At 40.2% G+C, this 17,472-nt stretch overlaps 1 long non-coding RNA gene across 7 annotated transcripts in view; it reads left to right on the top strand.

Annotated features, from left to right (window-relative positions):
* Positions 1–8,607: 8,607 nt before the first annotated feature.
* LOC121891247 overlaps positions 8,608–17,472 on the top strand; it is a 34,199-nt gene continuing 25,334 nt past the window's right edge. For 4 of the 7 annotated variants that reach the window (XR_006094068.1, XR_006094067.1, XR_006094065.1 and 1 more), the window contains exons 1-3: positions 8,608–9,045; positions 9,792–10,202; positions 15,043–15,100. This is a non-coding gene — a long non-coding RNA (uncharacterized LOC121891247). Of the gene's footprint in view, positions 9,046–9,085; positions 9,640–9,791; positions 10,203–15,042; positions 15,101–17,472 lie in introns of those variants that run through there. The other 3 variants (XR_006094066.1, XR_006094071.1, XR_006094069.1) reach the window with 3 other exon arrangements.

The following is a 17,472-nucleotide window of genomic DNA, read 5'->3' on the forward strand; positions in this document are numbered from 1 at the left end:
CTACCACAGTTTTTGATTTAAATAAGACTTAATTATAATGTATGTGTTTATTAAGGGCAAATTAGTTTAGTCTAACTGTATAACCATTTACTATATGGTCAAGTCCTTGACACAAGTGTGTCTGGCTGGACTGTAGTAGCGTAGTTACAGTCCACACACTGTGTTTAGCTTTGAGGAGTTAACGTTCAGTGTCTTTTTTTTTTTAAGTGTTTGGGCTGTTTATTTGAAATTTTGGCCCAATAAAAATGATTCAAGCAAGGAAGATCAGAACAGATGTTTAAAAGGGATCTTTTGGGGACATAAGCAGTTAAAAGTGTAATAATAAATCAAAATATGCAGTATATTATAATGATCCAATGCATATTACAAACTCTTAAAAACGGGGAAAATAAAAATCTGATCCTTGATGTCCCGTAAAAAACTATTTAGGTTTCAGACAGTAGTCAGAAAGGAATAGGACAAAGAATAACAATGACTAACAAACAAAAGGAAACCTGATGCACTGTCATCATCATCACTATTAACAAGACCATCTGAGGAAAACACGCAGACACCGAGGGGCCAACCCACTGTCGACATACGACACGCATAATTACACCTCCTTTAAAAAGACAATAGCTGACAAGAGCAAAGCAGCATAGAGAATGTTAAAACAACTGACTATAAAAGAAGAGTATGAAAAAAGATGAAAAAAAGTATTTTTACAGATAAAACCATCCAGGACCATCTTGTAATGTCTCTTAAAGTCAATGAACATGTCTTGTCTTGGTCTGCTGGCCGAGGACCTCCGTGTTGAGGCGGGTAAGACTTGAAAAAATAATTTCAGTGAAGTGTCACATTTGACATTTTGTACTTAATTAGAGGGGGAAAGATGTGCATCAAAGGCCTCGGTCCTGTATATCATGTGTGTCTCTGATCCACTAAGACACCCTGATGGGTTTAATTTGTTTAGGTCAGACAAGTGCATATGGGCCATTCTGGCACATAGCTACATGCAACTCAAGTGGCTTTCAAGCTTTACCGCAATGTCAGAGGCACTGTTTAGACTGTAATATGGCAAGACAAACACATGGTGCTTATATGTGTAATGGGGTAAAACGCATGCTGGAATGCACAAGAAATCTGTGTGTGGTTGGGGAAATGAATATCGCCCCCTGCACTGTGAAGGGTTATGGAGTGTTATAGATAAAAAACAAAGCTGCCCCGGGGTGAGAGAGTATTTATGACACAGCTAAAAGAAACTACTTTGTAATCAAATTTAATTTACACTGTTCAGAGCATCCCTGAAACCTGACAAAGCTGACAGGGGGAAATTGTTTCCATGTTGAGGAACAACAACGCAATTCCACTTTTGAGCAATTATTGTCCTTGGAGCATCTTGAACCTTTTTGAGAGCAGATGAAGGGAGGGCCGAACGGAGCACCATATTTTCTACAATGCCACGCAGCACATAAATGTCTTCAGAAATTATTCCTTTTATGTAAACAGGATTTATGTTTTTGGGGTGTAGAAATACAGATTTTGAGAGATGTAAACATGTTGCAGATGTTGAGAAACTGGATACACGGCATCGCCAGAAATGGCTTTGAAAACAGAACCACGAGCAACTAACAAAGCCAAAAAAGGAAAAATTATGAGACCTGCTGCCTCTGAAAGTATATGATTCATCTGTGAATAAATCTTCAGACTGACACCTGCAATTGAAACTGCCTCTTATCAACGTGATACACATTTATAAGTCTAGAGATTAATAGGAATGAAAACCTGCAGACTCTTTGCTTTAAATTAAATATGCCTGCAGCTTTTCTCTCAGCTTATTTTTGCCATTTTTCCCTCTTTCTTTAAGATTTTTATCCTTTTGCACCTCTCTCTGGCATTCTTTTGTTGTTGGGTGCCTCCGCCTTCATGTGTCTGTACTCCACCATTACTGCAGAGGGAGACAGAGCACCAGGGAAGGTCTCTCAGACCTCTCTGGTTTGGGTCAAGCATGTCCTCACGCCAACATTTTGTCTTTCATGTCATGAGAATAGCGGCTGTAGTACGCTTTACACCCATAGACCCTAACATTATGTTTTTATTAGTTAAAAATAGAGCTGTTATCATCACATCGTAACATGATCACTCAGTTTAGTATGAAATGCAAAATATCTTAGTAGAGAAAATCCATCTCCTCTTGATTTCTTTCTTCTTTCCACTTATTTCAGGTCCTCTACATGCCTGACTGAGTAAAATATTTGCTGCTCAACCCGAAGTGAGTTTAACATTACCATGTCTCAGCAGCTCAGAGGCACCGGTAATGTATAATGTGAGTAATTCAGAGATCCTCAAGGGGGCTCTTTACTCCTATGTTTCAAAGTATTCAGGAGGCAAAGCTGTACAACAGCCTGTCGCTCCCACCGCCCGTCAGTGGTTCCACCATCTTGGTTCCTACCATCGAAATTTCAAAATTTAACCGTCACGTTTTGTTCGTGTAAACACGGGACACGTAACGGCTTTCTCGTAGAACCTCTACTCTTTTAGTGACCATTAAAACAAATTATTATTTTGCTCATTGCTGCTTTTTTGTGAATCTGTTGTCTTAGACTTTTTTTGAACACTCAAAGCCTGTAAAGTAAAGGAATTAAAAGGGTATTTCCATACTTTATTCCACCATCAACTACAGATGCCAGAAGTTAGTGCGCGTGCTCGTAAAAGCAAAATATCACATGTACAAAGGACAACGTGAGTATACTCCCTTACTGGCAGATTACAGTCCTGTAAGTGTCTTTACTTACAGATAGAAACCTGAGACAGTAAGATTCAAAACCATCATTTCTGTCGGTGACCAAATCCTGTTACACTGTAATGTCACATTTGTTATTTGGCAACATACGTTTTTTTTTTAAACAATTACACCAATGAGAATTAGTTACTTAAATAATATCCAGAGTCATACATACAAATTCAAATTGCCTTTTAAGGATTTGAGGGGAGTGTGTGCTGGTCTTCAGGCCCCTGATCCTGCTGTGTAATCCTGAGTTCAAATCCCATACACTGCATTCTGCGAGGGTATCTTTTAACAAAGGACCCCGAAGCTTAAGAGATGTCTTTTTATATCCTCCTACGGAAGGTCAACTAACGGCAAATTATTTAAATTTATTTTTCTTTTATTGTACTTTTTTTCCCCCCAACCTTACAATTATGCATTATTTCATAAGACAAAATGAATCAGAAACAATGAAGGAGCTTCTAATTTGCTCCATTTCACCCTTTTACGTAAAGGAGAAATATATGAAAAGTGCACATTTTGTTTTTAAGGAAACCTGCTAAATTATAGATTTCATTGTATTTTGTAATTTACATCACCAAAGGTAGTAATTTCACTGCAGCTGGTTTGATCCAGCTCAACCTGATTTTATCTGTTAGTAATTCATATGTGAAGAATTATTACACTGGGGCTCTGGGAATCAAACATGTGTTACACTTCTGTAAGTTTCTATTCCCTTGAAAATACTCTGCCCTTAATGGGTTGGGCCTTACTGTTGAAACACACTAAAAATCACTCCCACTCTCTCTTCCTCTCTCAAATTTACACACACACACACACACACATACACAAATTGATAAAACCACAACCTCTCAACCGGTTTTAGCAGGCTCTAATAGCTCAAATCATAGAAAGTCAGAGAAAAAAAAAAAAAAAAACTTTTCTAAGAGTCACATCATGTTAGTGCTGACCTTGCTGATTGAGTTTGCTCACAATCACACGGGTCAGGGCTGGGGTCAGGCCCATGGATCATTTAGTTTAATGGCTGTTTCCTGCCTTCTCAAATGTACGTGCCACATTGTAGGAAACGGGGGAGATGTAATGTAGTATGCAACCATATTATTTACAGGACATAATGCAGCGGTGAAAAAGGGTTGGGAAAAAAAAAGGTGTGCAGGGAAAGGAAGAAAAGCACCTACAGTAAGAAGGAAGAAAGAAGAAACGAGAAGAGGGAAAGATCAACAGCAAGAAACCGAGAGCCAGAGAGAAAGAAAGAGATGGTGACAAAGGCAGAAGGAGAGAGCTCTACTAATTTTGTGGCCTGTCTGTGTCACCAGCACCCTGTTGGGATGACAGATGTGCAGATGATGTCATGTAGAAAGGGGATAGGGCGGGAGGGTGGAGCGACTGGAGCGCGGGAGGACAGTCGACAGGCGGAGCCTCGATCTGAGAGAGGGACTGGGGAGAGAGGAAGGGAGGGAGAGAGGGAGCAGGACTGTGGCAATCCTTCATTGCCCTGCAGTCACGCAATTATTCAGTTTTCACAAGATGTGACTCAGTATAGATTAGAAAGTGAGTGCTTTCCAAAAAGAGCTACTAGAACTTCTTAACAGCCTTCACTGTTTGTTGAAAATGTCCGGATGCATGCGAATCATACCAATCGCAGAAAAAAAAAAAAAAATGTCTGCGTTCGCCGTGCCATCGTCATTTTTTTGCGCTGCAGAGGCAACAAATGTGCTGAACCGGTGGTTTTTAGTTGCAGGACCTCTCACAAAGTGCAGCCTCTCCAAACCACACAGGCCATTGGAGCTATAATTTACTTAGTGCAGTCATTGCTGAAGTTTACCCTCCCATCCCCTGACCAGCCACAGCATAAGAACCCAATTGTTCTCGTGGTCTGCAGTGACAATGGCTGTTTGTGGTCATCCAGAGAAAAAGAAAGTGAGAAAGAGAAAGGGATTGAAGAGGGGAGAAAGTAGAGCCATGCGATCCAGTAATTTGTACTGTTCGCTGCTAAAGATATAGTCAGGGTCAAGCTCCGGGTGGGGGGTCAGGGTGACCGCTGAGCCCTGCAGGGATCGCCTCAAGGACACCATTTTCCCAACAGTCTGCCCCATGTCCTGCGCTTTAACCCATCCAAGCCTCCACCAGCTAGAGCCGTGAGCTTTTTTAGCTTGCTTGCATTGCAGCAACAAGCTTCCCAGCCTCCTCTGCCCCCCACCTGCGCCCTTTCAGGCCAATTGTGCTGGCATGGCAGAGGGAGAAATTGAATGAATTAGGCAGTCGGATGTTGCCTAATGGTTGTACTGCACAAATGCAGCCATTCCTGGCATTGTTATGTGTTCGAGTGAGACTGAGAGGGATTGTGCTCTTCGGTCCAGCGCAGGAAAGCAGCTAATAAGTGAGACAACCTGTGGGAATCGGCCCAAGCCAAAAGAGGACTGAGGCAGTTTTTTCCCCCCCTTCTGTATTTGTGTAAGCTTTACTTTTAAGGTCTGCTTTTAGAAATTATTGATGCGCAATGACAGACAACAGTCCAGTCATTGATTCAGTCATGGTTGAACACGTGGCAGCTCTGCATTTAAAGTAACCCAAAACAAGATAAACATCACGTGAAAAATGTAGCACTAGAAAAAAAAAAAAATAGATCATGTTCTCAGGCCATAAAATAAGCAGGATACAAACACGTAAGACACAAAATAAGCATGTGGAGCTTTTCAAGGAGATAAGACACTGACATGTGTGCAGGTCTAGAGTTACCGAAAGATCAAATCAGATATAAGTTACACTAAACAATTAGGAACATGTGCTCTTCTCGGTAAGCTACAGGAAAAGCTCTTATCCATTATTCATTTTCATGATTTCCTTAAAACAATATTGAGCGCGTGCCATTCGTAAAAGATTACAAAAAGAGTTACAGAAGCTCTGAGGCAACTTAAATGCGGACAATATCCCTCGTCTATTCGGTGCACGTGCAGCAGCCAAATTGAGCTTCTGAGGAGTTTATCAAACTTTATACGCCAAGAGTGTGTGTCTAGAATTGGATTTCCGTCATAGAAAATGAGTAGAGACCGTGAAGGTCAAAAGGTCAGCGGCCCTAGATCCGTTCTCCCAGGCTCGAGCAACGTGATCGATCAAGTCTTTTCATGGTGCTGGGTTGGGGCGTGGCACTGCACTGCAGCAGGTTTTTTGGGAACAGGCCGGGTACCATCCAAGGAGAGGAAGGAGCAGCAGCAGAGGGGGTGGGGGGGTGAGGGGGGAGGTGGTGGAGTTGAGGGAGGTGGGGTGGGGGGGTGGGGGGGACAGCAGTTTGGCCTCTCACAAAGCCACCTCCCACTTTTTCCACGCATCTCCCCTCTCCTGCCTCTCCTCCTCTTCCTTCCCCGAACTTGCCTCCTTCCTAGTCTCTCTCGCCGCCGTCTTCGTGTGCTCCATGCAGAATGGTCTGTGTCTGAGAGCAGTGGCCTGAAATAAAACTAAGAGGAGCCTTGGGCGGCGGAGAATGCTAGCTTTGTCTCAACTGCCATCCACACTGTCTGGAGACATGGTAGGAAAGAGCTCAAAGAGAGTGTCTGATTGCAAATTAGCAGTGCCAAATGGAGCGCCCTGGCCACCTCCACAAGATTTAGCCCCCCCTTTCTCCTCCTCTCTTCTCTCCTCTCCTTGTTCGACATGTTGCGTGTTCAAATTATGGAAAAAAAAATTACGTCAAAAAAAAGTGAATACTTTTCTCTTGTCGAAACTTTTTTTTCTTAATCGACCCGAGTGAGTGATTGAGAGTGTGTACAAAGTGAATAAAATAAAAGATTGATGAGAATTGAGTGCCGGCGGCCATTTAGGTGCCACGTTTTGAATGATAAGTGCTTAATATCATATCTATATCCATCAGCAGCACTAATATCCCTTAATACTTTACTTGAGGTGATATTTTATCTCACTGCAACATTTAGATTTTTTGGTACATTCGTGTTAAAGTTTGACGGTGCTGCTGCCGAGGAATGTGTTGGAACTTGTGGGGTTTTGAATTTTGTAATGTCCACTTCAGTTAATAAAAAAAAGAACAAAAACAGGAACATTTAATACACCGTTTGTTGCCCCATTGTAGGTTTTATGTTTGTAGTATGTTCATTTACACAATGAAAAAACATCACTGCAAAGGACCTGAAACAGTCACAGTAGAAGAAAATCAATTTAAATCAAATAGCAAATTGATATATTAAAAATAAAGCTGTTACTAAAATATACATGACTCGAAACAGAACCAAAAATGTATTTGTAGATTAAATCAAACAAGAATGAACACATATTACATTCTAAGTCTTGCTAAAACCACAAGTGTTACATCAGCATACAGCTCTAAGTAAAATAATGCAATAATGTGTAATGAATCACATATAATGTGTATAATAAAATATGAGCCATTTAAATCAGTGATAACAGGCTTCTGTGTTTATGTCTATATCTGGAACAAATACAGACAGCTGCATACAAATGTATTTTGTTCACTTGTATAAAGTCAAAGGAAAGTCGTGTATGTTAGTGAAAAAAAATCTACAATGTTCGAAACATTTTCTTTTTTGATATGAAAGTTATGGCAAATAGTCTGACTTTAATTAATTACACAATTATAATAATTTTTCTCTTATTTTGAAGTATTTATTGAGAATCGGCTAAAAATGAAAAAGCAATTTATTTGTCAGTGATGATTAAAGCAAACACACACCTTTCTCTTATGAAATAGTCTTTTTAACCAAGGGACCACCCAGCATTTTAACACTCTGCTTATTGTACTTTTAAACATTGTGAAATTTTGTTTTTATATATATGTATGTGTGTGTGTGTGTGTGTGTGTGTGTGTGTTTGTCATCATCACACCGAGAGACGATCCATCAACATGAACTTGAATCACCTTTTAATCCCTGTAAGCTATAACCTACATACTCAGCCCATATACAGACAAGTTTTATGAACACACACACACACATACACACACACAAAATCCTATAGTGTCTCTGTGCTGATGGATATATGGGTATTGTACACAGAGCTCGGTCACCGAGTGCAACTGTAATATCATCTGTCAATAACAGATTTACCACCATTCAGTACACTCGGCTCATAGCTGTGCAGGTGCACAGTGTGACTGGTGCTTCGGCACGTTTGAACAGAAATCAAACAAAACACACAAATAGTGATTTGAACTTGAACAATGGCATAAAATAACCTGTGTTCAGCTGAGCAGGAGAGTAGTGCTTTTTCACTACATTATTACTTTTAAGTTTCTTTTTCTTTCACAGATTATATTTCACATTGTGTTTTTTCACTCGGTGTTTTAACTGTTTTATTTTAAAGAACAGTAAAGTTCATAAATGAAATTCACCATTAGGGGATTTTAAATTAATTTGTTAATTTAATAATTTACTCTTTTTTTTTTTCACTACTTATTCACCAATTTACATCACAGTATTTCTTGGTGAAGGAGTGTGCTCATAAACATTCCAGGGAGTCTGTATTAAAAGTTAATTTTTATCCATGCCTCTAAAGACTATTATCCTTAAGGCTAAATCAGATACACTTTATTTAACATCCACTTTTAAATTCTGCCTTGAATTTTTAAATTGTGACTCTGCAGGAGTCTAGCATTTAATTTTCTCTGTGTTTGTTGCCTTTTATTGTGTCTGTCTTTTGATGTCTTTACTCTGCTGAAATTTCATAAAGTGGATAATGAGCTTTTCTATCTATCTATCTATCTATCTATCTATCTATCTATCTATCTATCTATCTATCTATCTATCTATCTATCTATTTATCTGCCTGTCTGTCTGTGTATATGTGTATCTATCTGTGCATGTAATGTGTGTTTTTACACTCAGAAAAATGATGATGGTTTATTCTCTTCCTCTCTTACAAACTCAAAATTACTTTTACTGTTTCTAAACAATAAAAAATACTGTCAATTATAAAGTATTTTTTTAATATGTAACATTGTGTATTGCCATTTACTGAAATTAAGACTCCCAACCAATTCAAGACATAAAATGTAGCTTCAAAGAACCCCATGTGGCCGGGTTTAGCCATTATATAATAACATTTTGCATGACAGATTGGTCCTTTAACAGCTCTGGTTTCTCTTATCACCACAGCAAGATACAGCTGATTAATCAATAAAGTGTCTGTGAGGCAAATCAACAAGTCTGGGCTTGTCTGAGGTCACCTGTGGTGCCTAACTGGATAACTAGACCTTCATTAACTTACAGAGAGGAGAAAACCGACTGGAGCTCATTAACGCAGGCAAACAGGTGTGAGAAATGCAGCTTTTAAATAACGTATGACTTTGTTTTCTTAGCATAAAAGGAAAATAATTACCTGCAGAGATACACCTGTATTGAGAAATGCACTTAGCAGTGTTTAAATGTGTTTTTTGTTGTTATCGTAGCTCCTTTTATCACTATCGGAAGGTGATACAGCCATATTTAGAGAGTTGTGCATAAATTTAGTCATTCATATTATTATTTTACACCATGTTTACCACTTGTTTGAAATATATAGCCTTATATTATAGCAGGAATAAGAGTTTACAGCTAAACTTGCTGATAAACATGTAATTGTGGGATATGAGTAACGAAAAAACGCCTAATTATTTCTAAAATGTTGCTAGATGGAGTTTGAAGTCTGTGTACGACGCAAAAATCGTGACTTTGTAGTGACCTTGTCGTACTTTATTGTGTTTTTAATCTCTTATTACGTCGGTGTATTACTCCTTTAATATTCACATACGACAGTGAAGTGCTGATTATAATTTTGCAGCAGTACTTTAGGCTATTTTCATCCCAAAATAAGCCTCTGAAATGAATAATAGAGTGAAAATGTCTTTTTCACAAGGCTGACATCAGGTAAGTTCACAAAGGCAAATAGTGCTTTTTATATTCGCGGAGGGGGCAGGAAGGGGGGAGTGAGGCAGCCCTTAATAATCAACACAGCCTAGTTTTTGCAGATATTTCAATGTGATGTGCCTTTTCTTTTTTTCTTTTTTTTGTGCCTTTAGCTGACATTAAATAAGCAGCGCGATAGTGCAGGCTGCACACCCAGGCTGGTTGTATAACGGGGCTTCACCTCAGCTGAACTTGACGCATCTGGCGGCGCAGGACGCACGGCGCAGTCTGCGAGCCTGCGTGTCCCCATTGAACCGAGCTGGATGGCCGGGGAGAGAGACGCAGAGAAGGGGGGAAACACAACTTTTTAATGGCCCCGGACACCGTCTCCCGACATATCCAACATGACGACTTTTCCTACTTCCCAGCCTGCAAATATTGTCGCCGTGTGCTGGTTTTTTTTATTGTCTGCTCTTTTTTTTTGGGTCCAGACACAGAGCAGAAGGCACCGTCTAGGAAATATAAAGTTGGGAGTTGGACACCCCGGAGGAAGAGACCATCCAACTTGAACTTGAGACCTGTCGGTGCGTAGTCTTTAATTTCAGCCGTTTCTCTTTGTGAGGCGATTTTTTTATTTACATTTGCGTAAAATGCGTAAAAATGACAACCAGCACGGACCTTCTAAGCGTAGCTTGTAGCGATATATATTTCCTGGGTCAGTGGATATTGACACTGTTGTGATTGAACCGATCCACAGTCCATATGGGGGGAAGTTTCCAGCGTGGTTAAATCAAGCGCTTATTTCGGAATAACACTTTAACAGCTTAACATAATTGTCTGTGAATTTGAGAACAAGCCCCAGACATCTCCTTGTCTTAACGTGGAGATGAATTGGTCGCCAGACTGTAAATTCTCCCCTCGCAATACAAGAAAAGAGGTCGCCTTTTTCGTGCCCTAGTTTCCCTCAGCACAGAGGCATAATCTTTCCCTTTGTTGTCCCCGATGCAAACACAGATAGGCAGTAGGGCAGATCACGTCAATCCAGCGGAAAACATCACCGCTCTCCAAGTGGGCAATTTGTAGGATTTCAGTAAAATGTGCGTTTAATTAGAAAAAGCGGCGTCTCCCGAGCTGTTCACCCTGAGATAATCAGTGTATACATGTAAGACACGAGAACATATGGTAGAGCTGTGCGGTTTCCCCTGATGTGTCACTGTGGTTTCCCTCAGAGAAGTTTTTGATGAAATTAATTCACTGAAATCTGAGAGGAGCTAACTCAGCAGTAGCTGGGTGTATTTTTAATGGTTAAAAGGCCTGCATAGGCTTTCTATATGTTTCCCCAGTGAATAACAAGCTTCTTTAAAAGACTAAAATATTTTTAAAAATGATGGGAAGTTCAAATTCCTTTGAGGAATTTAATTGAGGATGTCTGTAATAATATTCATTTGATGATAAATGTGAGTTGTAAAACTAGACAGCCACAACAGCAACTGCACATTCATCAGGTAGGACATTTTCAGCATTACAGAACAAACCAAATAAGTGATAAAGGTTAGTAGGAAGTTCTTTTCGGAGTCTAAATCTGCTCTATTTGTGGCTACGGATAATTCATTGATACAAATGTACGTTTCCCCCCCAAAATAATCGGTTTGAGTCGTTATCTTGCTCTGAGCAACTAAAGCAGACATGTAACAGTGCATTTAAGATTGTATAAAGGTTATTACTGTGCAGCATAGTCACATCATTTTTTTAAACTGCGTGGAGATGCAGATTTTAATTTATCCGTGCCCTGCCATGCAGCACTTTTCGACATACTGCGTGTATTCGTGAAATTCAGACATTATCTTTTTTTAGCTTGTCTGAGATCATGCCACAGATATTGTTCATGCCTGAGATAACTACTGCTGTGGCTGGTGGCACACATAGGGCACAAGTCAAAAGATTAAAGTGGCACTCGCGGCACACTTAATCAGTTTATCTTATGGGGTTGTTCGTCCTTCCAGATCATCTCTGGCATCCCACACATCTGCCCATGTATTTTGCTTTATATGTGTGTGTGTGTGTGTGTGTGTGTGTGTGTGTGTGTGCGCGTTTGTTCCCAAGGCTTCGTCTGTAGGCCGGCCGGCCGGCCGGGCAAGATCCTACTCATACTGGAGTGTCAGTCGAAATGGCAATGCAGCAATGTTTCCCAAGAAAAGATCTGCGTTGGCTGAGAGAAACTTAGTGTTGTGCTATTATCACATTCTCTCCCTCTCCATGTCTCCTTTTTTTTTCCCTCCTCACTCTTTCACAGGAAAGAGGAACAGAAGTGTCAGAAATACGAACAGGTTCAGCTTGACCTTTTGGCCGCAGCCCAGTCACAAACAAGCTCTCTAATGTGATGTATTAGTACCCCTGATATTGCATGTTTATAGAGCACAGTCACCGCTATAAACAGGAAAATGCCATTGTGCCTTCGAGAAAATGGAGCAGTAACACAGGTGGCCCTCAGACAATGGACCCGAGCTCATTTCTCCACCGTGAGTCAGTGTGACAGGAGAAAGCACATGGCTGCAGAGTGAAAATTGGCGCGATTATCGTCTGATTTACCCTGCCACCCTGTAGCTCAGAGCCCTGTTGTGGGCCATATTGGCAGTGGCCAATATGGAGAAGAGAAGGAGGCTTGGATTCACCAAAAAAAATTTTTTTTATCTCATTTGCTTTCAGAGCAGCTTCGTCCTCCCTCCCACTTTCCCTCCTGCTCTGCTCATATCTCAAGCAATTGATTGAAACCCTAAACGACAAGATCAGGCTGAGCGCAATCCACCCTTTCTATGAATAGTGGATTGGATGTGATGGCGATGTGGTGTGTTGTTTCTTTAAGGGCATTTCAGGTCAGAGGGCGGGAGGCGGAGGGGTGTGTGTGTGTGTGGGGTGGGGTGGGGGGTGTGTGTGTGTGTGGGGGGGTTTCAGTGTGCACGGCTGATACTGCAATGTGGCGTGTTCTGCTGTCCCATCCTGTTCAGAGCTGTGTTACAGAGGCAACAGAGACTCCTGTCACTCCCTAATCAGGTCATCTGGCGTTTTGAGAATGCATGCACATAGCTGCTTTACTTTCTGTCTGTGAGGGGACTTAGAAGGTGTTTTTCTTCGCCTTTTTTTTTTTTTTAAAAGACACATCATTTTTATTTATTGTGTGAGCCCGAGCCACCTTGTCATTTTCTAATCTGCACAGATGGATGATGTATTAACAGTAGGAGCAGTGGGCGTCTGTCACCGATTATTTCAGTTTTTTTTTTTTTTTTTTTTTTTTTTTTTTTCAGTGTTATTAATGTGGCAAGCCGTGAGCTGACAGTGTGTAGTGTGCAGCTAGTGTGTGTTTCAAAGTGTTTGTGTGCAACAAGCGTCGGTGTGCGTGCATGTTTGTTGCTCCGGTATGCTTCTGCTGTCCCCACCAAACACTTCACGTTTTAAATCACTGCGCATCTCAGTGCAGGGCATTTAAGTGCTTGACCTAATTTCTCTGGCAGCGAAGAATCCACTAGTGAAGGCCTTCCTCTGTGTGTATTTGTGTGTGTGTGTGTGTGTGTGCGCACGCGCGTGTTGCTCTGGGTGTTTCCTCCTTGCCTTTCTAACAGGAAGCTGATGTGGAGTTCAACTGAGGACAGGGAAAAGGCCTTTTCTTTCCACTGTGAATCATTTGAGAGAGAGAGAAAAAAATGAAAAAAAGAGAGGGGAGAAAAAAAAAAAGAAAAAAAAAAAAAAGAGACCAGGCCGCTGCATTGATTCAACCCTCTGCAATCTGGCCTGCCTCTCTCTATTTCTCTCTCTCCCTCTCTTTCATTCTCTATACCTTATTGTCTATTTTGGCTTTTTTTGTTGTTTGGCTTTTTTTTTTTCCTTATATTTCTAGTTCTTGTGATGTAGGATAGACAGCAGCATTCTGGAGGGAATCTGCAGGTTTATGGAGAGTTCACGAGTCTTGTGAGAAGATGGGGAGGGGGGTGGGGGGGGGAGAGGAAAGGAGAGACGAAAAGCAAATGAAGCAGAGCTCTGTGGGGAGTAGTGCAGGTTCTTCCGGTTCAGTTTTAACATACCCACAGCAAAAAGAGGCTGTCCGCATTATGTACTTAGGAGGCAAACACCTACACAAACTGTACCACTGGCTTTATGAGGGCCAGTGTGAAGCTGCTGTACAGAGTTCTGAATCCTTTTGTATTCCTTAAATCTGTTCATGGAAAGAACAAATTGCTACATTGCCAACGTTATAAATAGCAGATAAATGGCGAAAATATTAAAGTAAATATCTTGTCACAGCCAGAATACTAAAGAGAAAGGATGATGAAAGCTGTTTGTATGCATAATCTTTACTCAAGCTCCAAAACTGTTTCTCATTTTTGGGTCAAAATGTGATGTATCCAAACATTTATTAGGTTTGAAGGTTATCAAGTTAGAATTTCTTTTTAGAGACACTTCCTGTTCAAGCGTCAAATGCAGGCAGAACTGGTGAAACATTGTGACCTAACGCCTAATTGTTGCTAATCTCGTTTTGGGGAATTTGTATACTTTTTGCAGCAAATGGGAATTTTTCGGAAGGAAGGACGAAATAGGGAAATCACATATTGTAACTGAAACCACCTGCTCTTGCGTGTGCTTACAAAATGATTGTATGTCTGAGAGATTGAAGTAGAATGCAGTCAGACATACTGGTACTGCAATAGCACAGCAGAAATACTCATGAATACATGTTCAGAAAAGAACAATGAAGAAGATCCAGTGTTTTTCTAATGAACTGTACTGTTAGTGGAACAGGGTTAGGGTAATGGTTAGGGTGACCTTTTCCCCTCAATTTACTCATTCAGAGAACTTTTCATCACTATAACAGAAGTGCTGACTTACTAAGTTAAGCCTCCACCGTGCCCGGGTGCCCTTGAGCCCGATGCAAGCCTTCAGCAGTGTCATGGCGTGGGCTGACTTTGTGCTCTGACCTGCCTGGAGGGCAGAAAGTGAGTCAGTGGAGTGTTTAATTGTTGTACAATCTAAGTCGACACATTCTCCTGATGTTGAGTGACTTCTCTTTTGCACTACCTGCATCTCTGTTGCCTTAAACTTTCAATCTAAGTCCTTGATATTCTGCGTGTAAAAAAAAAAAAAGATTACTTTGCTAATATGATTAGTAAAAATACTTATATGTAATTAAAAGGAAAACTTAAAGGAGAATGAATAAACTCCTGCTGGTCCGGCACCAGACAGCTAAAAAAAAATGTTCCAGCAAGCATGTCTTGTGCTCACAACACAGCCGCGTGTCACACGCCCTAATCAATCACTAATCTCGATCTTTTTTTTTTTTTTTTTTCACAATGCAGATCGAAACACTGGAGCGGTGATGTTCCACAGTTTTGATTTGTATTTTGAGTCTCTTTCTGTGTCTCGTGTTTGGTGCAGGGGTGCAGAGGACACACGCAAGACATGGAAGCAGAAGGGCCCAGACACTGAATTACAGGTAAGAGCACGGTGACGCTAAACGGTAGTTTAAACACGAACGCACGCACACACACACATACACACACACACACACACGTCCATTCATTCAGCCTCAGTCAGAATTAAAATCATACTGTATGTTAAGTATAATTCATAACTTTGAGGATCAGTTTGACATAGTTTGTCAGAGAGTTAAAAATATATTCTTAATCAGAGCAAAGAGACTTATTTTTGTAATATAAATGCAATAAAATGCATCTAGACAATCAGTATTTCTTAATAATATCTATTGAGTTTTGAAGCAGACTGCACTCAAATTCTAATGCTCACTCTGGGCATCCTTCCTCAGCTCCTCGTGAAACTGTGAGTGATAACAAGACAGCAAATAAGCTGGTTAATGCTCAAACTGGCTGTCTCTGTCTGATGTTTCAATATGGCTGAGCATATTTTTTAATAGACCATAACAAGCAGAATCAGATTTGAAGCAAAGAGCCGGGGTTTGTCCAGCAGCGCCGGCCCCCTTTTTCTCAGCGAAGGAAAAAGATGCTTTAGTTTTGTAGCATCGTAATTATGCAGGCGAGTTGGGGGGATTTGATCATGCTGGATTTTATGTAAGAAGTCTCTCTGGGAAGAAATAAAATGGCTGCGTGATAATTTATGATTTTTATTTTCTGCTTTGAAGTTCCTAACAACATGACGTCTTTTAGCCCTCATAAATCAGAACATTATGTTGTAGTCATGGATTTGATGCTATTTGAAAATGTGTTTTGTTTTTTTTTGTTTTTTTTTGTTTTGTTTTGTTTTTTTGCGAGTGAATTGTGCTTTGAATGAGTGAAGTTTTACCCGGTAAGGACAGCTTTGGTTATCCTCTCGCTCGGACATTCCGGAGTATAAGTTAAGGGAGACGGGATTCATGACTCAAACAGTTTTTCATGTTTGTTTTAACTTGCACGGACTACCAGATGGGTGGAGTTTACCGGATCAGGATAATTCCAGCATATAAGATCAATATCAGGCTCATAAAAGTTCATCGAGTTCACTGAAACTGCTTGAAACATGACCTCTTAATGTTTCCCTAAACTGTTTCCTAAGTGAGTAAAAACACTATTACAGTTTTACATACAGTACATAAAGTATTCTGCAGCTGCTCGACTCGAGGCTTTTTGAAACCACTGCTTGTATTGAAGGAAATATTGAACCCCAGGATGCTGTCTTTTTATGACCTCTTTTTATTACACTGAATGGAAGAATTCTGCATGTCTCTTGCATCAGTTTAAACAAACTTCTCCATAATTCAGCATGTCATATTTTGTGAATTTGAATTTAGTGTTGTTTCACTAGGACATAAAATAAAGTTTTGAGGGGTTTGAACAATGCTTGGCAGCAGGATGTGTTTCTGACTGATGGAGAAGGACATAAAAAGTTTTTTTTTTTTATTATTTTGTTTTTGTTTTGTCTCAGTTGGCCAACATCCACGTCATTTTCTCATTGTGTGCAGGGGTTGAGATTTTTCTCATGACCCCCCGGTGTACATTATCCCCTCTCTGCCACATCTGTCTTGTCCAGAATGAAAGGTGGAAAAGAGTACCATCATCATAAAACAATTCTCCTTTAAAGTCCTACATTAAAATATGAATTAGCAACAAAATATTCATAAGTATGAAAATTTAAAGCACCTACTCTGTAGAATGCCCCCCCCCCCCCCTCAGTTAAATTACTGAAGTATAAATTATTGATGTAAGCAGAGTTTTAATGTTGTAGCTAATCCAGGTCGCACTCGAGCTAATGACTTTTAATGTTGCATTGTTAAAAATTTAGCAATATATCTAGTTAGCTGCATTATATAAGCATTATATTAAACCTCACTCATCAAAACAACTAATAACCTCAGCAGGCAGATAAATGTCATTGGAAATTACTATAAATTGCCTCTTAAGATAGTAATAGTAGTAGTAGTATAGAATAGTTGAATATATTTTCATCTTTTGTGTTGCCCTACCTCCTAGTTTCTACTGTACAATCATTAATAAACTAATTCTTCATGCACTAAACCTGCTGCATCCATTGCTTTGCTCTGTGCAGCGTTCTCTTCAGGCCAAAAATGAAGTAAAACTGTTTAAGAAAAAAAAAAAAAAAAAGATTTTGCAAGTGCAGTTTTACAAGGGTTCTGGTCTCTCTGTGATCTCTCTATCTCTGACGTCTGTCTTGCCTCTCCACTTCTCTCTGCCCTTCTCCCTGCAGAGTTTCAGCTCATGTGTGACCTCTGCAGGTGTCACTCCACACACAGCATGGCTGACGAGAGCCACATCAGGATGTGGGGAATCGGCTCACTCTTTTCTTAAGCCTGCCACAAAAAAAAAATGAAATAAAATGAATAAATGCAGTACTAAC

This window comes from Thunnus maccoyii, chromosome 23 (genome assembly GCF_910596095.1).
Source record: "Thunnus maccoyii chromosome 23, fThuMac1.1, whole genome shotgun sequence".
Lineage (NCBI taxonomy): Eukaryota > Metazoa > Chordata > Actinopteri > Scombriformes > Scombridae > Thunnus > Thunnus maccoyii.